The 24614-nt window shown below is 39.2% G+C and overlaps 2 protein-coding genes across 2 annotated transcripts in view; one reads left to right on the top strand and one right to left on the bottom strand.

Annotated features, from left to right (window-relative positions):
* Window positions 1–24614, bottom strand: part of ANKUB1 (ankyrin repeat and ubiquitin domain containing 1) — a 75391-nt gene that overhangs the window by 48199 nt on the left and 2578 nt on the right. The gene's annotated exons all lie outside the window — the stretch shown is intronic.
* The window catches only part of RNF13 (ring finger protein 13), a 198807-nt gene continuing 179864 nt past the window's right edge, over window positions 5672–24614 (top strand). The window contains exon 1 of the mRNA XM_051818707.2: window positions 5672–5806. The gene's annotated coding sequence lies outside the window, so the exon portion shown is untranslated. The remainder of the gene's footprint in view (window positions 5807–24614) is intronic.

The following is a 24614-nucleotide window of genomic DNA, read 5'->3' as shown; positions in this document are numbered from 1 at the left end:
CTGTCTTTCCCTCTCTCTCTCTGTAATTCTGCCTCTCAAATAAATAAATAAATCTTTTTTTAAAAAAGAATATATTATAAGGCTATAATAATTAAAACAGTGCAGTACTGGCAATATGAAGAGTCAGAAAATTTAAATTAAAACTGAAAGAAGATAAATGAACTGAAATACATAGCAGAAGTAGTACATTATAAAGTTGCATTAGTGGACATGGAGTGGGGAAATAAAGTAACAGTATTCAAGTGATAATGCTGGATTAACTAGGTAGGCATCTAAAAAAATATAAAAGCAGAGCCATAGTTTTTACCTTATATCAGGAGAAGTTAGAATAAGATTTAAATATAACAAGTAGAATCAGGAAAACATTAGTCTTCTAATATTTTTGTGATATTTTAATCACCTCAAGTGATAAGACCTGTCTGTGACAAAAAGTCTTGAAATCATAAAAGAAAACATTGATAAGTTCAAGTACATTTTAGAAAATCTGTGAGGCAAGAATCATTTGATGTAAAGTCAAAGACAAACTCTGAAAAACACTTGCAACTCATATTTTAGGTAAAAGGTTAACTTCCAAAATATACAAAGGAATACCTAAAAAGAACTCTATAACATGATGCCATTATTTACCAGGATGTTGGAAAAATCCAAAAGTTTAATTACACTTGCATGGTGAATCAGTTCCAATTATACTTTGTCATAGAGAGTATGATTTGGTATAGCTCCAAATAAAGGGAAATTTTGAAATATATATTAAAATTACAGCTGAATGTGTATATTCTTTGACCCAGAAATTTCAGTTCTAGGACTTCATCCTTACAAATATCATTATGCCTATTTACAAAATAATACAAGTAAAACATTGTTCATTGCAGCTTTGTTTATAATAGGAAAAGACGAGCAACATCTTCTATGTTTATCACTAGGGTACAGGTTAAGTAAGTTATTTTTCATTTATACAATGCTATATGACAAGGAAGTTCTTTCTGTGACATTATAGAAAACCCTACAAGTATATCACTAAATGAAAAAGGCAAGGTGAAAAACACAGTGCATAGTACCTTCTTATTGCAGACAAAAGGAGGGAAATCACATCTATAGACACAGATATGGTGTTTGTATATCTCTCAAAATCCCTGAAAATATAGTCAGGAAACCAGAAACAGTAGTGCTTGTGGAGGAGGCTTGACCATCTGGAGATCACAAATGAGAGCAATATTTTTCACTGTATTGCCTTTGTTTTTCAAATGGGCCTTATTTCTTAGAGCAGTTTTAAGTTCACAAACTGAGTGGAAAGAACAGAGAGTTCCCATATACCCTCTGTCTCTACACATGACAGCATCTGTGGCTACCAATACTGATCCAGAATGGTACATTCATTACAAATACTGAATCTATAGTGACACACTGTCACCTCAAATCCACAGGTTACATTAGGCTTTCCTCTTGGTTGTACATTCTGTGGGTTTTGGCAAATGTATAGTGGCAGGTTCATACCAAATGGCATCATTGCTTAAAGATCCTCTGTGTCCTGCCTACTCATTTGCCCCTCCCCTCCCGAGTCTGAACCCTGGTGATAACCTACTACAAGACATTTTGATTGCTTTCAAATTTTGGCAGTTTTCAGTGAAGGTATTATAAATATCCATGTGCAGGTTTTATGTGGATATATTTTCTTCCTGTTTTCAAGATTTATTTTTATTTATTTGAAAGGCATAGTTACAGGGAGAGAGCAATGGTGAGACACACACACACAGAGGGAGAGAGAGGGAGGGAGGAAGGGAGGGAGGAGAGAGAGAGAGGTCTTCCATCTGCGGATTCACTGCCCAAGTGCTGCGATAGCCAGGGCTGGCCCAAGCCAAAGCAGGAGCCAGGAGTTTCTTCCTGGTCTCCAATGTGGGTGCAGGGGCCCAAGGACTTGGGTTGTGTTCTGCTGCTTTCCCAGGCACATTAGCAAGGAGCTAGATAGATTGGGAGTGGAACAGCTGGGACTCAAACCGGTTACCGTATGAGATGCCAGCACTGCAGGCAGAAGCTTTACCGGCTGAGCCACAACTCCAGTCCTGTGTGGATGTATTTTCAACTCCTGATTGTTAATACCAATATACAACTCCTGGGACACATGGTAAGAGATGTTTGGTCTCACATGAAACTGCCAGACTCTTTCCCAGAATCACTGTGCTACCTTGCCTTCACATCAGCAATGAACACGTGTTGCTGTGGCTCCACATCCTCACCAGCATTTGGTGTTGTCAGTAGTTGTATATCTTTTTATTCTTTTAAAATTTTGAACCATGTGAGTACCTTAAATAAAATAGTGGGGGTGGGGAGAATCTCACTCTCAGTTCTTCCCAGAAGCTTTCTTGACCTCACCGGGAAAGTTTCCTTCTCTATTCTTCTGCCACATCATATATTCTTGAGGTTTAGGACATTTTGTACTCCATTGCATTGGTACCATCAGTGTGAGCTTCCCCCATTAGACTATGGGTTTCTTGATGGAGAGGCAATGACTTAATCATCTTGGTATTTCCTGTGACTTGCAATGGATGAATAAGCAAACTGGGTCATTGTAGAGTAACTAAAAGTTGCCTTGTAACAATGAAATGATAAGTAGGCTTGAAAACGGTCTTGGAAATCTCAGGAAAGCTTGACATTATCACAGTTAGACTTACAAATTAGTTGCAATCTAGGAACTCTTCTTTAGCAACTAGGAATCTTTTTGGTTTTTTTCCTTTTTTTCTAGGAGCTTTAAATTCATTTAAAGCCTACTTGGGGCCTCTTATATTCAATGGAAAATGCTAGGTATTTGCAAGATTTGATGATGAATGTGAATTTAAAGGATTTGCCATGTGTAGGGAAGATGAGAGATATCCCAAACACCTGGATCAAGAACAGTGCTATAGTATGAATTGTAGTAAGAGAAGTATAAGCAAAACAGATGGTATGAAAGTGAAGAAAGAAATATTTGATCTGAGATGAAGATACATTCTTCATTTATTATTCATTTCGTACATATACATGGAGTCCCCACTCTCTGCCAGGCACTATTCTGTGCTGAATTATTGCAGTGAACAAGACATGGTACTTCTGGTCAAGTGTGTGTGTGTGTGTGTGTGTGTGTATGTGTGTGTGTGCGCACACACACACAGAAGAGGTAAAAGGTAGGAATGCAATGGGAGGAAGGCAAATACAATTGCATGTAGCCAATGCATAAAGAAGGTACGTTTGAAGAGAATCATCAAATAGAAGAAGCAAGCACAGAAAAAGTAAATAAGGCAAATTAATATAGGGAATTAGAAAAGAAATGGACTGCTGGCTCTGACTTCAGAATCAGACCTTAAAGCATTCTGGTCTGGCTGTACAGCCCACAATAGCATTTCAGGCATGGAAAGCCAAGACACTGTAGCAAAAAAAATGTCCTACATGAAGGACCTCTGTGGGTGAGACCCCAGTGGAAAGAAATGGATATCAAAGAAGGATGTACTTTTCTCTGAAGGGAGGAGAGAACTTCCACTTTGCTTATGATCTTGTCTAAATACTGACAGAGTCTGTGGATTCAAAAGGCTTCCATAGCCTAGGCAGCTCATGTCAAGAGCCTCTGGTGGTCACTGACGTCATACATAAGGGTGTTAATTGTTAAATTAACAACAGGAATCACTGTGCATGAACTTCTCGTGCAGGACCTCTGTCCTCACTGAATTCTATTATGAGAGTTAACAGTAAAACTTGCCCTCAAAGATTTATTTCATTTTAGTGTAGTAAGTGGAGGATATTACTAGGTCTCATAAGTTTTAATTATGCCTAAGTGCTTGTTTTCTTAGGTGCTTCCTTAGTTAATGATAAAACTTGTTCTCAAGGACTGACTTTTTTTAATGTATTCAGTGGAGGATATTCTCATGTCTCATAAATTATAGTTATGTCTAAGTGCTCGCAAAAGATGTATCATTCTTGGATGCTTCTTTAAAGTTAATTAAGCTTCTAAGAAGAAAGGAGTGAAATTAACTTCAAGATGCAATGACTTTGAACGCTGACTGTTGAGGAACAGTTTTTGTGTGTGTGTGTGTGTGTGTGCAAATTGTTGAACTCTTTATTTAGTATAGAGTTGGTCTTCTGTGTATAAAGTTAATTGAAAATGGATCTTAGTAGAGAATAGGACTGGGAATGGCAGAGGGAGGAGGAGGGGGGTGAGAGTGTGGGCAGGAGGGCGGGGATGGTGGGAAGAATCACTATATTCCTGAAGTTGTACTTATGAAATGTGTGAGGTTTGTATTCATTAAATAAAAGGGTTCTTTGGGGAAAAAAATAACAAAAACCCAAAAGTTGTTATTACTCCTTAAACAAGAAATGAAAAGGCCATTGGAACATCCTACATTTTTTAATGTCAAAAAATAAACATCAAGGCCGGTGCTGTGGCTCATTAGGCTAATCCTCCGCCTGTGGCGCTGGCACACCAGGTTCTAGTCCTGGTTGGGGCGCTGGGTACTAGTCCCGGTTGCTCCTCTTCCAGTCCAGCTCTCTGCTGTGGCCCAGGAGGGAAGTGGAGGATGGCCCAAGTGCTTGGGTCCCTGCACCCGCATGGGAGACCGGGAGGAAGCACCTGGCTCCTGGCTTCGGATTGGTGCAGTGCCGGCCATGGCGGCCATTTGGGGAGTGAACCAACGGAAGGAAGACCTTTCTCTCCATCTCTCTCTCACTGTCTATAACTCTGTGTCTCTCTATCTCTGTCTAACTCTGCCTGTCAAAAAAAATAAATAAACATCAAGCTCTATCACCAACCTAAGCCAAAAGTTCTTGGAGTCCTTGGTTTAGTTTAAGTGGAAGGTTCTTGAGAAAACCCCCGAGGATTAGCTGTAGCTGTGATTGGACCCTGCCTTGCTCTGACTTCATAAGGACTAACTGTCATGAAATACAAATCCATGCAAGTCCCTGCTGGACTGCCATTGGTCCATTTCTTGCTCTGACTTCATAAGGATCCCTATGGTTACAGAATTCCACATGCCTATATAAGCGGCTGCCCGACGCAGGTTTTTGTCCACCTTACCAGGGAGCTATTGTGGTGACCTGTCTGACTTGGCCCCATCTATCCTACCATTTGTGCTTGTTGGTGTCGGTGTGCTTCTTTGTTTCTTGTTCTATTTTGTTTATTCTTTTTCCCATTTTGTTTTTTTCCACCTTTTTTTTTTTGCCCATTTTTGTCTTTTGTTTTGTTTTGGGCTTTCATCTTTAGTTAGGCAGTGCCACTGGATTTCATAGTGTTAGTGTAGATATTTTGTGTTTTTTTTTTTTTTTTTGAGTTTTCCTGGTTTTTGTTTTCAGTTTTGTTTAGATAGTACTTAGCCTTGCCACTGTGTGTCACGAGTGTAGTTAGTGTAGCTAGTGTGGTTCCATAGTGAGATCAGAAGGTAGTCCCCTTGTTGTCTCTTTATTTTCTTAGGTATTGTAATGAGGGTAGCTCCTTAGTGTTTGTGGACAGAAATCTTAGGGAGAGTAGATCAGAGAGAATAGTTAGGGACACCAGCATGTAAGGCCTTGAGGACTTCAAGGCCAAAGCCAGCCCTCAGCCTGAGCTCCAGTTGCTGCACCTCCTGGGCTGGGGCACTTCAGCATCTTGTTTCTAGCCCACCGCCAGTCCAGCGAGTGGCAGGTGGCCATGAAACTGCCTCCGGAGGGGGTGCTACAAGCCAGCCCGGCCCTAAAGGAACTCCTGAGCTCGCTGCTCAGCCTGGACCCATGTGAGAGGACTACGACGGAACTGGCTCAGCACCACTGGTGGTTCGACCCCTTACAGGAAGAAGCTGAGGGCGAGGAGGTGAGCAGTCCCTGGGGGTTTCCGAGGACGCAAAGGCCCAGGAGTACCTGATGGGCCTGGGTCTGCTGCTGGGCGCTGGACCCAAAATGCTGTCTGTCTCTGGTGGCCCCAGCTCCTTGTCCCTGCAGTCAGACTCGTGGAGCCTGGAGCAGGTGCTGCCTTGGGGGCAGAGTGCACCTAGGGCCGCGGCCTCAGCGAACAACCTCACGGTTGAGTGAGGCGCACCTGCATACAAGGCCTCCAGAGAGGTCTGGAGTGCCCCTTCCCTTCTCACCTGTGAACCTGTCACCTCAGGACCGCAGGGAGCCTGAGGCTGAGCCTGAGCCTGGACAGGAGCCTGATCCCGCCCTCTGCCTCCCCCCGCTGCTTGCCTCTTCCCTCCCTGGACAGCTGCAAGAGGAGAGGAGGTTCCCAGCACAGCCCCCAAGCCCGTCCCTGTGACCAGCCCTTCCAGCCCCTGGCCCAGGAGCAGTGGGAACCTGATGGTGTCAGAGGTCCCTGCAGCTGAGCCTGAAGAGGCTGGGACCTCAGCAGCTGCCTCTGTCCCGAGCAAGGGCCGCCAGGAGGATCCTCAGGTTCTTCCTGCGGGCCTGCTATATCTTGCTGGCCCCAGCCAGCGGCTCTGGCCCCCGCAGCCTACCTCTGGACATGTCAACAACAGGGGTCTTCCAGCTGAGCTGTGAGGGTTTTCATTTGCTTAAGACTTTTGTGTGCTTCTCATAAGTAAAAATCGTAACTGTATGCATAAAAAATACTATTCTCATTCAAAAAAAAATAATGCAGTAGGATCATATGACAGTAAACTAAGTCTGTAAATGATACCATCTAACTTTTCATTATTTTTATTATTGGTGTGTTTTCATTGAACAAATGATCTTCCCTGTGTTTCTTTTTCTATAATGATCAAATATACCACGTGCATATGTATCCTAAATTTCATTATCAAAAATGCTAATGCTTCTATAAAAGTTATAAACAAATACCAAATGTTAATCACAAATATAGTGGATATAATGAAGTATCTCTGGCCATCGGGGGAAAAAAAAAGAAGTTGATTGCTGGGCATTATAGAAGGAAAGAATTAGGTTAAGTGTAGAGAAAACAAGTAAATAGAAAGATGACCCATGTCAAAGGAGAAAGAGAAAAATCACATTACAAGAAGGTCTAGCAGAGGGTGACAAAGAAACAGCTGCGCATAACCAGTGACTAATATTTTGGTTCTTTGATCTCCTACTTTTAGAAGATGGAAATCAGTGCTTAATTCTTACATCTGTGGCATTCTCCCTATTACAGTTTATCCCTTTATGCTGGGTTTGTTTAAAAAGCTCTAGTTGGGGCATCCCATAGTGGACTATCTGAGTTGGATTCCTGGCTCCCGACTCCAGCCTCCTGCTAATGCAGACCTTGGGAGCCCATGATGGCTCAAGTCATTGGGTTACTGCCGCTCCTGTGTGGAACTGAGTTCCCAGCTCCCAGTTTTGATCCTTGCCCAGTCCCAGCCATTGTGGGCATTTGGGGAATGCACCAGACAGTGGGCATTCTCGCTGTCTCTCAAGTAAAAACAGAACTTTTAGCAATCTCTGAAATAATTAGACATTTAAATTGATTTTTAAACTATTTTCTAATGTATACTGTATGACACATGGCATATATGTTACATGATATACAGAACACTAAATAGAATTTTATGTCACAGAGTTTTGCAAATGTTGAAATCCCAAAGTCCTAAGTTAATGGTGCTAAGAGGGTGAAAATTTAATCCAATTGTGTTTGGAAGTAGAGGCCTTTGAGAAGTGATTAAATTGAACTAGGCAGTGATGGAGGCTGATGAAATCATTGTGGCTGTACAAGGAGAGTCACAGACACACATGGGCTCCCTTTTCTATGCAATGTTCTGCACTACCTTGGAAGCATGGCTACAGGAACCCCATTGGCAGAAGGCAAACCAATAGGGCTGTCCAATCTTGAATTGTGATCTTCCAAAACCATGAACCATAATAAACCTCTTTCCTTCATAAGTAGCTTGTTTTAGGTATTTTGCTGTAGTAGAAAAAGCTGACTAACATACATGGTGTATAGTATTGTAAAGAAATGCTGAATGACTGGTGGTTCTTTGTGATACTCTTTACCTTAGCAGTACCTGCTTTGGTAAAAATGTCAATGCTGACATGTTGCGAAAGAATTGATAGTCACTGTTTTAAATATATGATTTTGCTTTCATTATTGTAGCTTTCAAAATTTCCCATTGAGTTCTAGCTTGCTATAAACAAAAGCGCAAATGTGCATGTGAGTCATCTGATGAACCTCTTCATGTGTGGATTCTGATTGACTCATTTTTTTTTTTTTTTTTTGACAGGCAGAATGGACAGTGAGAGAGAGAGACAGAGAGAAAGGCCTTCCTTTGCCGCTGGTTCACCCTCCAATGGCCTCCGCGGCTGGCGCGCTGCAGCCGGTGCACCGCGCCATCTGATGGCAGGAGCCGGGTGCTTCTCCTGGTCTCCCATGGGGTGCAGGGCCCAAGCACTTGGGATATCCTCCACTGCACTCCCTGGCCACAGCAGAGAGCTGGCCTGGAAGAGGGGCAACCGGGACAGAATCTAGCGCCCCGACCGGGACTAGAACCCGGTGTGCTGGCGCCACAAGGTGGAGGATTAGCCTACTGAGCCATGGTGCCGGCCTTGACTCATTCTTTAGCAGGACCTGAGATTTTCAATCCTAACAAAGTCTCTGGACCATACTTTGAATAGCAGGGAACTAGAAGCTGTATAGAGATTTTTCAAATTATAATTCTAATTTTTTTTATTTATTTGACAGAGTTATAGACAGTGAGAAAGAAAGAGACAGAGAGAAGAAAGGTTTTTTTTTTTTTTTTTTTTTTTTGGGACAGGCAGAGTGGACAGTGAGAGAGAAAGGTCTTCCTTTACTGTTGGTTCACCTTCCAATGGCCGCCTCTGCTGAGGCTGGCGCACTGCGCATATCCGAAGCCAGGGGCCAGGTGCTTCTCCTGGTCTCCCAGGGGGTGCAGGGCCCAAGCACTTGGGCCATCCTCCATTGCACTCCCGGGCCACAGCAGAGAGCTGGCCTGGAAGAGGGGCAACCGGGACAGAATCCAGCGCCCAGACCGGCACTAGGACCTGGGGTGCTGGCACCACAGGCAGAGGATTAGCCTATTGAGCCGTGGCACCGGCCACCAAATTATAATTCTAAAGGAAAAGAGATTTTGACTCAGCTGCCTGCCAATTTAATACAAAGAAAAGCAGGAGAATATTGTTCTGTAAAATTCCACTAAAGATAGTTACACAAACAGTGATTTCAATCTTGCATTCCTCAATTTTCTTGAAAGTTATAAAAGATATATACAATCTGTTGAGATACAAATAATCAGTATTGATAAGCATTTTTCATTTGTGGATTAGTGAAAGTAACATGAGCTACCTTCAGTTTAAAATTTATGAGTTTCAAAGATATTTATCTATTAAAATAATTTTTGGTAAATAAAAGATGCACATTTCCATTTAGCATAATGCTTGCTTCTCATTTTTGAACTCCCAAAAGTTTAAGAGCTAGCAATCTTTGTTTTGAATATAAGTAAATGAGTTCCTGTGCTGCCTTCCACTTTTTACTAACTGGAAAAGCCTATCATTGAGAACATTTATCTCTAATTCTAGGCAGGACTTTATGTTGCAGTAGGCCAAGTTTTTGAGAATAGAAACAAGTTTTTAAAAGGATGTAGAATTTTTAATTCTCTGTATTCTTCCGGTATTCATATTATGCATGATTCCTTTAAGACATAGTTTTAATTTTTAAAAAATGTACTTTATTGTTATTGAGTTTTTAAACTGGAATTACAATCATATACGCATGGGCAGTACTGAAATACTTAGATATGTTGGGTTAGACTACATCTTTGTAAATGCCCAGTAAAGTATGCAGGAAAGTAAGGAATACTTTCTTGGATCAAACAAAGAGGGAAATAAAAAAAAAACCTAGAATTTATAGTTTCTTGGATTTGCTATTTAGCAAAGAAAAAGAAGTGGGGGGAGGCTGGCACTGTGGTGTAGTAGGTTAGGCATCCACCTATGGTGTTGGCATCCCATATGGGTGCTATTTCGAGTCCCGGCTGCTCCACTTATGATCCAGCTCTCTGCTATGGCCTGGGAAAGCAGTAGAGGATTGCCGAAGTACTTGGGCCCCTGCACCCAACTGGGAAATATGGAAGAAGTTCCTGGCTTCAGGTTGGCTCAGCTCCTGCTATTGCGACCATCTAGGGAATGAACCACCAGATGGAAGACCTCTCTCTCTGTCTCTTCCTCTTTCTGTCTATAACTATGCCTCTCGTATAAATCTTTTAAAAAAAGTGAGGAACCAACAGATTAAAGAGATAGGTCTTAAATGTAGAAGGAATGCATGATTTAGAAGTTTGGCCTGAAGATCAGTAGCATTAGTATCATTTGGGTGCTTGCTAAAACTATAGTATCTGTGACTCCACCCCAGACCTCCCAGATCAGAATCTGCAGTTTAACAAGCTCCCCAAGGGTTCCTATGGATGGTAGAGTTGGAGAAACTTTGGTCTATATGATATCATGGCTGAGTGATACTGGAAAGATATCTTTAGACCACCAAACTTTTCTATCCATTCATTTCAGTATCTAAAATTTCATTTCCACTTAAGGCATTGGAGTTTTTGAAGCTAACTATAAAATACATATCTTTAATAAGGCTCATATTGAATTAATTTATCAAAAAGTTTTCTTAACTGGAACTTAAAATAGAGCTTTGGAATTTAAGACAGGTTTATTTTATGTGTTGGAGAGGGGATAGGTTTGATAAATGGATGCTACTCCGAGAGGAGAGCCATGCATAGATAGAATGTGATGAAATCAAGGAATAAGAGGTTGCATTACTTGCCTGAGACCACCACGGAGAAAGTGATTTGATTCCAACCTAAGGCCCTCTCTCTCCTTTGATGGCTACTCATTGTTTATTATTTTGGTATAGCACTCAGGCTGTGATGTCAGTAGACTTATATTTAAATCCCAGTTCCAAGACATCTGTTCATTTCTCATTAGCTGCATGAGTTTGAATGAGTTGTTTGAATTTCTTTGAGTCATCATTTCCTTGCCTGTGAAAACAAACACAGTAATAGGACCTAGCATTGTCATGAGGACTGATAATATAATGTACTCATCTAAAAGATGTTGGTATGTATTGTTGCTGACGTTAATGTTATTAGTGAGGGAAGAAGGAAAGCAATGAAAAGTCTGGGAATATTTTGAGGGCACTGGTCTCTTGAGGATAGATATGGGAAAGAACAAGGTTAAAAAGAAAAATTAGAAAAAGTTTTAGAATAAACTTTGCCTAATTAAAGATTTTTCTTAGTCCTGAACATGAAGAAGCCAATGAATAAAACCTGAAACTATGATAAAACAGCAGCTGTGGTGGGGGTGGAAGAGAGGGAAAGAAGACTAAGTTAAAACAGGAAGGGCTAAAACGGCAACCAACTCTAGCAATTCTCAATCACTGTAGATGTTTTACCATCATTTAGTTATTACCACTACTATTTAACACATTTAGTGTCTTTAAATTGATCATCTGAACATATGGCAAATGTAATCAAGACATTCCCTCATGTCATTATTTTTTGGAAACGAACTAGGGGCAGAAGCATCTCATTAAATTGCTAAGATTGGTAAGACTTAACTGTTGTTAGGAGGGAACTGAGCAGACTTTCCAGAGTATAGAGTTTATTTCCAAATGCAAAGACTCTTTCAAGGAAGTGAAATTGTACGATTGATAGTTGGAATAAACACATGCTTGATACAGGAAATAACAAGCAGTGAAAAGGAAAGCAACCTACAATTAGGAGCACAAAGTATAAGGGAAGATAGCCATTATAAACCACAGTTTATTGTCAACTGAAATAGAACAAACAGTAGGCTAATTGAAGTACTAAGTATCATTGTGTTTGTTGGGATGTTTTATATCAATACAGAGCTTGCAAATAACCATTGGCCCATATAAAACACATTGTGCTTAATAGTCCTTACCCCTTTGTTTTCCATATGGTATCCTATCTGTGTCTAAGTGGTAGAGAAAACTCTTGCAGGTTGTGGTGTAGTGGCTTACCCTGCTGCCTGCATTGCCAGCATCCCATATGGGTTCTGTTTCAGTTCCAGCTGTTCCACTTCTGATCCAGCTCCCTGCTAATGCGCCTGGGGAAACAATGGAAGATGCCCAAATGCTTGGCACAGATGGAGTTCCAGGCTCCTGGCCTGTTGCAGCCATCTGGGAAGTGAACCGGCAGATGAAGTGCTCTCTCTTCCATCTTCCTCCCTCTCTGTAATTCTTCCTTTGAAGTAAATAAAATCCTAAAATATTCTTTCATTTTCGTCAAAGCTCCAAGGATTAAGATAATGCCATTTCAGACTTTCTGTTCTCATTTTTTTCTGCTCAGTCCATTCTGTGGAATTTCCTTCTCTGCTTTAAAAAAAATGTATCTGATTTTGCAATTAACAAGAGAGTGGTAGGATTGGGGTGGAGAAATTGATTAAATATGAGATGTCAGTGGCTATCAAATTTCTGATACTTGCCTTGTTTTTATGTCCAAATAAAAGAATGTGGGAATTTCAGCTACTAAGAACTACGGGTTCTAGACGGAAAAAATTGGAGGGCAGGAGCCAACATAATATGTACGTAGTCACCTGGCTGACGTACATTGAAAGCTAGCTCCAAATACATCTTATTCAGTTTAGTGGATTTATTAAAATGGTGCAAAGGAGCCTGCCTCTAAGTGATCTCCTGCAAGTATATTCCCATTTATTTGATGCTATTTTTACAATAAAGATGGCTAAATTTATATCTCCATTGTAACTGCTATTTTTCTGGGTGTCTCCTTTTGGATGTCTCAATCATAATGTGTAGACTTATGTTTTTTCTCTCCAAATTTTTCTTTTATTTTATCACCTGGTTTTTGCCATCTAATAAATGGTACCACAAAACACTCAGCTGCTCAAAGCAGACGCCTGGGAATCATTTCTTTTCTTTTCTTTTTTTTTTTTTTTTAAAGATTTATTTATTTGAAAGTCAGTTACACAGAGAGGCAGAGAGAGAGAGAGAGAGAGAGTCTTCCATCCGATGGTTCACTCCCCAATTGGCCGCAATGGCCAGAGCTGCATTGATCCGAAGCCAGGAGCCAGGAGCTTCTTCCAGGTCTCCCACGTGGATGCAGGGACCCAAGGAGTTGGGCCATGTTCTACTGCTTTCCCAGGCCATAGCAGAGAGCTGGATCAGAAGAGGAGCAGCCGGGACTAGAACCGGCGCCCATATGGGATGCTGGCACTTCAGGCCAGGGCGTTAACCCCCTGTGCCACAACGCTGGCCCCGGGAATCATTTCTAATTCTTCTCTTTTCCCTTAACTTTCCATATCCCTCAGTGAACTCTCATAATTTGAACTCGAAAATATGTTTTAACTTTGACTGTGTGTTTCCATCTCTACTGCTAACCCATTGGTCCAGGCCATTATTTCCTTCTTGAGTTCTTATGTCTCCTAAACAGCCTCCTTATTTTCAGTTGTGTCATTCTTCAGTCTATTTTACATACAAATGTAAAGGTGAATCTCAAATGCAGATATGACCATTTACTCCTCTGCTTGAAATTCCTAATTGCCCTTCAAATACAACCTGAACTTTTTCTATGGTCCAGAAGACCCTCTTCATCAATGACTGTAAATCTTAAGCATGCTTAAGAATCACCTGGAAATCCAGTAAAAACACAGATTCCTGGACCTGACTCCCAGAAAATCTGATTCTCAGCCTGAGAATATGAGTTTCTAAGTAGCTCCCAGAGGAGGCTGACTTGGCCATACTTTGAACTAATGGCCAACTCCAGCCCCATTTTTTTACTACTCTTCTCTTCCCTCCCCATAGTGTAGCCCACTGCCTTCTTCCTTATCTTCAAATATACTAGGCTTGTCTCTGTCTCAAGGCTTTTTGTTGTTGTTTACTTATCTATTCAAGAGGCAGATAGAGAGCTGTCATCTTGTGGGACACTTCCAAATGCCAGCTATGGCTGGGACTGCACAAAGGTGAAGCCAGGAACCAAGAATTTCACCCAGGTCTCCAGTGTGGGTGGCAGACACCTAATTATTGAGCCATCACAAACTGCCTCCCAGGGTCTGCATTGCTGGGAAGCTGGAGCTGGAGCTGGAGCTGGGAATAGAACCCAGGCACCCTTGATATAGGATGCAGTCATCTTAATTGTTAGACCAAACACCTGCCCTCCAGTCAGGGCTTTGGCCGTGCTGTTCAACTTTACTAAGTGCTATTACTGAGCATTTATTCTATCTTCTTTTGGTATTATCATCCCAGTTCTTTTACTTCTCTACTTTGATGTATGGTCTGATAGGACAGCTACTTAAGGCACAGTGGTTAAGAAATTGGCATGTGCTACTCATGAGGTCAGCAGAAGTTTCCTTCTCTGGAATTTTAACTGAGGGTAGACTGGCATGGTACTTGCAGGACAATGAGTATGTGGGCTAATTAGAGTTACTGGTTACTGGTCTTTATAAGATTATGCTTTAGGCATTCACTTAAAATCCTGTGAGTATCCCCATATCCCTCAAAAATATTGCCCCCCCTCCTTAACCTAAAATTACCAAAATTAACTCTTGTGGCTGACCACTGGAGACTCCTCATTTCTCAGGTCTTGGCGTACGTGAACTTCTCAAAGAGGTTTCTCTGATAATCATGTGCAATATAGGTCCCTCCCTTTATAATCAAATGATTTGTCTGCATCTATTAAGATAGTATTTTTGTATTTTTAATGTCATTAATCATGCTAATAAATTCTATCATATTACATTCCTGATAGCTACTCTTTGTTTATCGGTTTTCTCTCTTTTTCAAGTTTTTTCTAGTTAAATAATTTACTTATTTAAAGACTTATTTATTTGGAAGGCAGAGTGACAGAAAGAGAGGAAGAGACAGAAATAGAGATCTTCCCTCTGCTGATTCACTCCCCCAAAATGCCTGCAATAGCCAGGGCTGAGCAAGGCTGAAGCCAGGAGCTAGAAACCCCAAGTACTTGGGCCTTCTTATGCTGCTTTCTCAGGCACATTAAGAAGGAGTTGGAATCACGTTCCATCAATGTTATCAAGATCTCAAAATAACACATATCTAACATCTGGTTTGAGGAGAATTCTTCCTCTTCACTGCCACCTCCTTTACTTTCAGTTACTATTGCCTTTACATTCTTCTCCTAAGGCACACCATGCCCCATTTATTGCGCAAAGCCCCTGACATCTAGGTTTAAACACACGGAAAACATTGTTGACAGATTATTTATGGTAGCAAATCTCAAATGGTTACTGCCATCAACTAAGGGCTGCCGTATCAGAGGGTTGACCTGTTCTGCTACCAGGTTTGAGTCCTTTGTCTGAAACATTGTGGTGTAGAATTACCAAGGACTTCAGTTTGAAACCATCTGCCAGCCCACACATAATTATTTTTTTTGTGATAGTTTTTTAAAAAAATTCAGTTAACCTTTTTAGTGTATCTAGCAGTAACTGGTAGTTACAAATTGGTGAAAATAAAGACATCCTTGTTCTGGAAGTTTAGCCTTCTTCAAATAATAGGTACCAAAGTGTTCAAAATACTGTACATATTTTAGATGAATGATTCTTGATTGATAATCCCCTCCGCCTCTTATTTGGGAATATGTGTGTGTCCTATAAACTTAATTGAAAGATTTGTAAATGAGCTCTTATTTTTGGCACACAGAATGGGTTGGTAGAACACAGAATTTTGATTTTGATGTGGATGGAGAGGGAATAATGGGTACATTACCTAGGTTGATATGAATTTAGGGGAGTATACATTTTGAAACAATCTGCTAATAACAGATGGTGCTGAAATCTATTTCCTAGGATTTTTCTAGCTGTTTAGCACTATATTATAAAACCTTCATATAAGGAATGTTTCTCTGGCACAGTTGTGTAAGTTAACTGCTAAGTTCATGTAAATACACTATTGGATATGCAGTATATCAAAATTCATAATCTGTAGGAAAGGGAGAGAGCTGTGTTAAAAGAAGAGACTAACTTGTACAGGAAAGAGAACATAGAGTACTTTGGTTTTCTGTTGAAACTTTATATGTCCTTGCTAAGATTTCTCCCAGCAAGAAGGGTGGTCGTTCTCAAGCATGGGTGTTTATTTTGCAGTGTCTAAGTGAATTCAGTTGATGTCAGTATTCAGGCTTTGTCCTCAATATATTCAGTAGCAGAGCTTTCTCATGGGTTTTTCCCCTCACTGTTTTTTAAAATATAAATGGCATTGACCAACGATAAAAACTCTGTAATGTAATTTGGTTCTCTTTTCATTTGCTGTATAAATGCCTAAGAAATTCTTCTGAAGAATTTGCCTGCCTCATTAGCTAGTCAAGAAGGTGTGATGATATAAAATGGTTAGAAACAAAGTGTAGAGGGGAAAAATGAAAGACAAATACGTCATCCTGATTTAGCTATTGAGAAAAGAGAAAAATTGAGTATTAAAAGTTTGAAATTTTAAAAAAATACTAATATATCTCTTGAAATTGTGATTTACTTTCTATGGAAATAATACAGTGAAACACTTTTTTTTTTTTAAAGACATGCTTTCAAGATAAACTCTAGGGTAAACATGCACAACACAGTCACAATATGTTATTCGTCATTGTGAAATGCCTGTATGCTTTGTTGGTACATCTTCCATGGAGATGTCATTGACTATAGTACTCAACCTGTGAATATTTTAAATGTTGAAATAAAAATAAGAAATATGAAAAAAAAAAGGAGTTGGATCAGAAGCAGAATAGCTGGGACTCAAACTGGAGTTCTGATAGGGAATGGTGGTGTTGCAAGCAGCTTATCCTGCTGGGCCACAACACAAAATCATTTTGGATTTTTACATATTTATTCAAAGTGATAGGCACATAATTTTTGTTACTTGTACTGGCTTTGTCTAGTTTATGTATTTAGGTCATATTGCCCTTGTAGAATTAGTTGATTAGCTTTCCTTGTTGGTTCTATGAAGTAATCTATAAATATTGGATTATCTATTTATTGAAAACATGGCAAACTAATCTTTAAGGTCTTCTGGAGTTGAGATTTTTTTTTTTTTGGAGAAAGTTGTAGATTTTTTAACACCGTTTCAATTTCTTCAGCCAAGTCAGTATTCCCATATCTTTTCAGGTGTTTGAGTTAATTTTTTTCCCAGAAAGTTATCCATTTGATACTGTTTCATATTTATTATTCAATGTTGGTTATAGTATTATCTCACAATTAAAAAAGAGCTACTCTTTAGTTAAAACCTAATACTGTATTCTCGTCATTGATCATGTGTTAAGTATATGCCACCAATTCTTTATATTTGTTAGGATTTGCTTTATGACATACTATGCTGGCCACTTGGAAAATTCCATGTGTGCTTGAAAAGACTATCTCCAGGATTCTCTATGTGTTTCACATATTGTCCAAATGTTCTGTATTCTTATTAATGTTTTTTTCTGTTGGATTTATCCAGTTGCTGAAAATGGCATGTAATATCCTCCTATGATTGTGGACTTGCCAACTTTTCCTTGCAAACTTGTGAGTTCTTGCATTAAATATATTGTCTATTTCTAGATGAGTATTGCTTCAAGATTACAACTTTTTGCAAATTTTTCCTTCTATTATTATTTAATAGTCCTATTTATCTTAGTACAAGAATGTGTTTTACTTTAGATCTTTTCTCACCCCCACTACAACCTCACAGAAGTACAGCTATGCCAGCTTTCTTTTAGTTATAGGCTTTACGTACATTTCGTTCTCCTTTTACTATCAACCTGTTGCTGTCCTTTAAGTTTTAGTATTACAGGGGCTGGCGTTTTGGCGCGGTAGACTAAACCTCCACCTGTGGCAACAGCATCCCATATGGGCACCGTTTCATGTCCCTGTTGCTCTTCTTCCAATCTAACTCTCTGCTTATAGCCTGGGAAAGCAGCAGAAGATGACCCACGTGCTTGGGTCCCTGCACCTGCCTGGGAGACCCAGAAGAAGCTCCTGGCTCCTGGCTTCAGATGAGCTCAGCTCCAGCCCTTGTGGCGATTTGTGAAGTGAACCAGCTGATGGAAGACCTTTCTCTCTATCTCTCCCTCTCTCTGTCTGTAACTCTATCTCTCAGATAAATAAATATCTACTAAGGTAGATACAATTTAAAAAAAGTTTTAGTATTATGTCTTCTTATAAAGATGATAGCTGGCAATCTGTTGTTCAACTGGCAAGTTTTTTTGATATGTTTCTTTCATTCTTCTCTACCAGCCAAACTGAGATATAAATGATAAGTATAAATTATATATATTTAAGGTGTACAACATGATGATGTAGCAAAATGATTACCACAATCAAGCTGATTAGTATATCCTTACAACCTTACAAACTTACAAAGTTGCCTTTTTTTGGTTATGGAAGTATACTTAAGATCTACTCTCTCAGTGTATTTCAAGTATGTAAAACTTACTGTTAGTTATAGTCAGTGTGCTGTATAGCGGTTCTCCAGATTTTTTTTCATCCTGTAATTGAAAATGTGAACCCTTTCATCAGTATCTTCCTGTTTCCCCTACCCTTCTGTCCCTGGTAGCCATCCTTTTATTCTGTTTCTGTAAGTCTTTGTCTCATGTAGTATGTATTTTTCTGGATCTGGCTTATTTCACTTAGTGTAATGCCTCCAGATTCATCCACTTTGTTGAAAATGCCAGAATTGCCTTTTTTTTTTTTTTAATTTGACAGGTAGAGTTATAGACAGTGAGAGAGAGACAGAAAAGTCTTCCTTCCATTGGTTCACTCCTCAAATGGCCGCTACAGCCAGTGCTGAGCCAATCCGAAGCCAGGAGCCAGGAGCTTCTTCCTGTTCTCCCATGCGGGTGCTGGGACCCCAGCATCCGGGCCATCCCCCACTACCCTCCCCGGCTACAGCAGAGAGCTGGACTGGAAGACAAGCAACCGGGACTAGAACCTCGCGTTCATATGGGATGCCAGCCCTGCAGGCGGAAGATTAACCAAGTGAGCCACAGCGCTGCCCCCCGCCCCTTTTTTTTGAAAGTTGAACAATATTCTCTTGTGAGTGTATGTGTGCTTGTGTCATATTTTCTGTAACCATTTCTCCTTTACTGACAGATTCAGTATTTTGGCTACTATGAATAATGCTTCAATGAATATGGGAGTGCAGGTATTTCTGTCTTTTTTTTTTTTTAAAGATTTATTTTATTTATTTGAAAGAGTTACAGAGAGAAGTAGAGACAGAGAGAGAGGTCTTCCATTCGCTGGTTCATTCCCCAGATGGCCGCAACAGCCAGAGCTGCTCTGATCCAAAGCCAGGAGCAGGAGCTTCTACCGGGTCTCCCATGTGGGTGCAGGGACCCGAGCCCTTGGGCTATTTTCTTCTGCTTTCCCAGGCCATAGCAGAGAGCTGGATCAGAAGAGGAGCAGCTGGGACTAGAACCGGCACCCATATGGGATGCCAGTGCTTTAGGCCAGGGCTTTAGCCCACTGTACCACAGTGCCGGCCCCGGATATTTTTTTGAGATACTGATTTTATTTCCTTTACATAATATATCCAGAAATGTTATTGCTGGATCTTATGTAAGTTCTATTTTTAATCTTTTAAGGAAACTCTACATTGTTTTCCATAATTGCTGTACTGATTTAAATTCCTATAAGCAGCTATAAGGATTGTTTTTCCCCAACATTTTTAGGAGCGCTTGCCATCTCTATAGATATGTGGTAATGGCTCATAGTGGTTTTGATTTGCATTTGCCTGATGATTAGTGACGTTGAATACTTTTTTATATGCCTGTTGGCCATTTCCATGTCTTTTTTGGGAAAATGTATGTTCACGTTTTTTGCCTATTTTTACTCAGGTTTTTATATATTTAATTTGCTAATACATTTGTATTAATGTATATTCTTTATTTAGTTTGTATATAAACCCTTTGGCAGACATTTGATTTGCTAATATTTTTTGCCATTCCATGGGTAGTTTTTTCATTTTCTTGATTCTTTCCTTTGCTGTGCAGAAACATTTTAGTGTGATGCAACACAACTTCTTTATTTTTTGTTTTTGTTTCCTGTGCTTTTTGATATTATAGCCAAAAATAAATCATTGTCAAAACCAATGTCATAAATTTTTCTCTATGTTTTCTTTTTTGGAGTATTATGATTTCAAGTCTTACCTAAATTTAAGTCTTTAATCCACTTTGGGTTATGGTATAAGATAAGTATCCAATTTCATTTGTTTTCTGCATGTGCATATCCAGTTTCCCCAATCCCATACATTATATTGTATATTCCTGGTGCCTTTGACAGATTAGTTGATCTTACATCCATGTGTTTATCTGGGCTTTCTATTCTGTTCCACTGGTCTATGTGTCTGTTTTTCAGCCACTATCATAATGTTTTGATTACTGTAGTGTTCTAATGTAATTTGAAATCAGGAATTATGAAGCTTCCAGCTTTGTTGATGCTTAATTGCTTTAGTTATTTGGGATCTTTTGTGGTTCCATACAAATTTCGAAATTAAAAACATTTATATCATTTATATGAAAAATGCCATGGAATTTTTATAAAGATCACACCAAATCTGTAGATTGCTTTGCATAGTATGGGCATTTGACAATATTTATTTTTTTCTGATCCAAGGACATGGATGGCTTTTTATTTATTTGTGTTTTCTTCAGTATTTTCATCAATGTTTTACAGCTTTTGGTGTACAGATCTTTTACCTCTTTGCTTAAGTTTATAACTAAATATTTCATTCTCTTTTTTTGCTATTCTAAATGGGAATTTTTAAAAATTTATTTTTGAATAACTCACTGTTAGTGTCATTCATGTTAGAAATGCTAATGATTTTTGTATTTGATTTTGTATCCTGAAACTTTACTGAATTTGTTTATTCCAACATTTTTGTGGTGGATTGTGTAGAGTTTTCTATGTTTATTTTTTATCTTTTTTAATTTTTTAAAAATTTTTAACTTTTATTTAATGAATATAAATTTCCAAAGTACAGAATATGGATTACAATGGCTTCCCCCACATAACGTCCCTCCAACCTGCAACCCTCCCCTTATCCACTCCCTCTCCCCTTCCATTCACATCAAGATTCATTTTCGATTCTCTTTATATACAGAAGATCAGTTTAGCATACATTAAGTAAAGATTTCAACAGTTTGCTCCCACACAGAAACATAAAGTGAAAAGTACTGTTTGAGTACTAGTTATAGCATTAAATCTCAATGTACAGCACACTAAGGACAAAGATCCTACATGAGGAGTAAGTGCACAGTTGACTCCTGTTGTTGACTTAACAAATTGACACTCTTGTGTTTAACTATCATCTGCAAACAGAGACAGCTTTACTTATTCCTTTCTGACTTTGATGATTTTTTTAAAAAGATTTTATTTATTTATTTGACAGGTAGAGTTACAGACAGTGAGAGAGAGAGTCAGAGAGAAAGGTCTTCCTTCTGTTGGTTCATTCCTCAAATGGCTGCAACTGCCAGAGCTATGCCAATCTGAAGCCAGGAGCCAGGAGCTTCTTCCTGGTCTCCCACGCGGGTGCAGGGGCCCAAGCACTTGGGCTATTTTCTACTGCCTTCCCAGGCCATAGCAGAGAGGTGGACTCGAAGAGGAGCAAATGGGTCTAGAACCAGCACCCATATAGGATGCCGGCGCTGCAGGCGGAGGATTAACCTAGTGTACCATGCCGCTGGCCCCTGGATGATTTTGTTGTTATTTTTTTCTTGCCTATTTGCTCTGGCTCAAATTTCCAATATTGTATGTTGAATAGGAGCAGGAGAGTAGTTATTGTACTGGTTTTGATCTTAGGTGAAAATATTGAGTGTAATGTTATCTGTTAGCTGGTCATGGATGATCTATTTTTTTAGATTTGTTGGAGGGAGGGGGGGGAGAGAAAGAGAGAGAGAGAGAGAGATCTTCTCTCCACTGGTTCACTCTGCCAAATGCCTGCAACAGCCAGGACTGGACCAAATCAAAGTCAGGAGCCACGAACTCCATCTGGATCTCTCATGTGGGTACCAAGGACTCAAGTACTGAAACCATCATGTGCTGCCTTCCATGCATATTACCAGGGAGCTGAATCCAAAGGCAGAGAGAACTTCATCCCAGGTAGTAGCATATGAGATCTGAGTATCCCAAACTGTGGCTTAGCCTGCTGTGCCACAGTGCCTTGTCATATATGGCCTCTGCTCTATGAGATACATCTTCTAATTTGTTGAGAATTTTAATTGTGAATGGATATAGACCTTTGTTATTTTTTATGCTACTTTTAGTTTACCAGTATTTCATTAAGATGACTGTGATTTTTGTCTCAAGCAGCATCTCAAACCTTGAGCCCCATGCCTGCCCCCTACTTTTAGTCTCTGTGTGTCCTTAAAACTGATTTGAGTCTCTTGTAGGCGACACATAACTTCTCTTTTTTCCCCTATCTATTCAACTATTCTGTGTCTTCTGATTGGAGATCTTGATGCATTTCCATCCAAAGTAATTATCGGTAGGTAAGGACTGTTGCCAATTTGTTAATAGTTTTCTGGCTGTGGGCCTCTTGGGCAGTGTCCCACAAGGCTGGGGAAGCCAGGCGCTCACTCACTAAGCTCTTACTTTTCCCTGTAGAAGAAATTGCACGCTGAGGAGTTCTCTTCTGGCACTGAGCTGTGCCGCCTAGGGTAAGGTGTGCTATGGGTAAAACCAACCTCTTCTTCTTCACGGTTTTATTATATCTATTGCAGATTTTTAAATTCCAACAGCGTGCTGGAAGTCCTCTGCTGGACTCCTTGACTTCCACAAAAGTATTTTCCTCCTTGGGGTGTTTTCAAGACTGATGCTTCTGTGGATAGATAACGGCGGGGAGTTCGCATTCTGCCGTGTTGCCGATGCCAGTCTCCCACTGCATTTTGAAACTGCCCTTTACAGCATCTTTTGTTTGCTGCTTCCATCTTTTCTTCCCTGCCTTCTGTTGAGTAATTATGCTTCCTTTATTCCCTTTCATGTCTATTGGTTTGGAAATTGTGCTCAAATTTTCTGCTCTCTATGCTTTCTTGCATCTCACCCCCTTTATTTTTTTCTGGATTCACTTTTCATCTTCCTGAAGATACTCTATAAGATTTTTCAATAGAAGTCTGTTAGTGGTAAATAATGATTTTCTCTGAAAATCTTTACTTTGCCCTCACTTTTAAATGATAGCTTAATGAGGCATATAATTCTAAATTGAAAATCTCAATTATTTTATTTTAGCATTTAAAGATAGTTTTATTAATTCCATTTTTGTCGTTGCTATCGAGAAGCCAGCTGTCATTGAAGTATTTTATCTTTTCTTTCTAAGAACTTCAGCTTTTATCTACTTTAAATTTCATTACTGATCTTTGTTTTTCACGTATTTGGCCAAGATATGAATTTATTTTGTGTGTGTGTTTTAAGGTATGTTTCTTGAAATTAATTGCTGTAATACACAGTTTTGATTTTCAGCCCTCCTAAATTATGTCAAATTGTTTCCCAAAGTGATTGTATCAATTCACACTCATGTGAGTTCTTCCATTTTTGTATTACATTATTTTACATGATATTATGCATGCTTATTTTATGATATCTTTGTTGGCAAATAGAGAAAGAGGCCCCAAATAAAGGCAAAGTTGAAATTGCATGTTAACCATCTTGCACGTAGGAGAGGCAAGCAACTCATCTCAATTGAATAGATCCATTTTAAAGCCATTTAACCTAATATAGATTATTTTTTGTATGATATTTCTAAATTCCTTAAACATGAATCTTGTTGAAAAACCCTTCAGACTCTTTCCTGTTTCCCTGTATTCTGGACTTTTCATTACTAGCTTACAAAATGAACCTATTCATTAATTTGGAACTTGGCAAAGAAACAGAAGTCTTTCCCAATTTGTGGCCAGAAATTCCCTGAAGCAATTTTTAGAATTTCTATTTGGTACTTTTTCAAATTTGTTTACTATGCATATATATATAGATTATGAATTATATTTCTTTTATCGCAGAGATAATTTTTTGTTTTTAAAACAAATATGGCTTTTTCATCTGATTCTAAAATTATGTTTTTCTTGATTCTAAATGTAGTAATATCTAAAATCATTTAAAGTTTCTGATGGATCCTATTTCTTAAAAGACTTTTTGGTATTTACAGACAATTGCTTCTAAACAATTTAAGAAATTGGCTAACTGGATATCTGTGGTGGTGGTGATTACTGTCTTAAAATATTGTGGAAGCAGGAAATTCTGTAATTATATTTACCTTTATTCTGGTACTTTATGAAATGAGTTTTTTTTTTTTAAAAAAGTGTCAGATACAAAGCCCTAGAAGCTAATTTCCTTTCATTTATTTTTATAAGGAGATTATTTGTGGCATATTAGTATCATGTGTTCTGTTAACCCTTCATGTTATTGAAAATTGTATCTGTCTATTGTTCTAATTTAAAAAATTAGTATTTTTTGATCTATTTTTTACACAAGTTAGGATAATACATGTTTCTGCAGGGTGAACCAAAATTAGTCTGCCTGAATGTTCCACGAACCACACAGTTACCTTGTTCATAATTGAGAGGACTATATTTATTATGATCTGAAGAGCAGAATAAAGCTAGAAGTAAACTGTTTGTACTGAAAGTACCTTTATTTAAGGAATTAATAAAACTCTATTTCTCTTTGTCTATAGTACTTTTCTATGTCATGCAAGAAATCTCCCAATTAATATAGAACCAATT

Source organism: Oryctolagus cuniculus, chromosome 4 (assembly GCF_964237555.1).
Source record: "Oryctolagus cuniculus chromosome 4, mOryCun1.1, whole genome shotgun sequence".
In the NCBI taxonomy this organism is placed as follows: Eukaryota; Metazoa; Chordata; class Mammalia; order Lagomorpha; family Leporidae; genus Oryctolagus; species Oryctolagus cuniculus.
The sequence above is the reverse complement of the archived record's forward strand: the minus strand, read 5'-3'. Positions and strand labels throughout refer to the sequence as shown.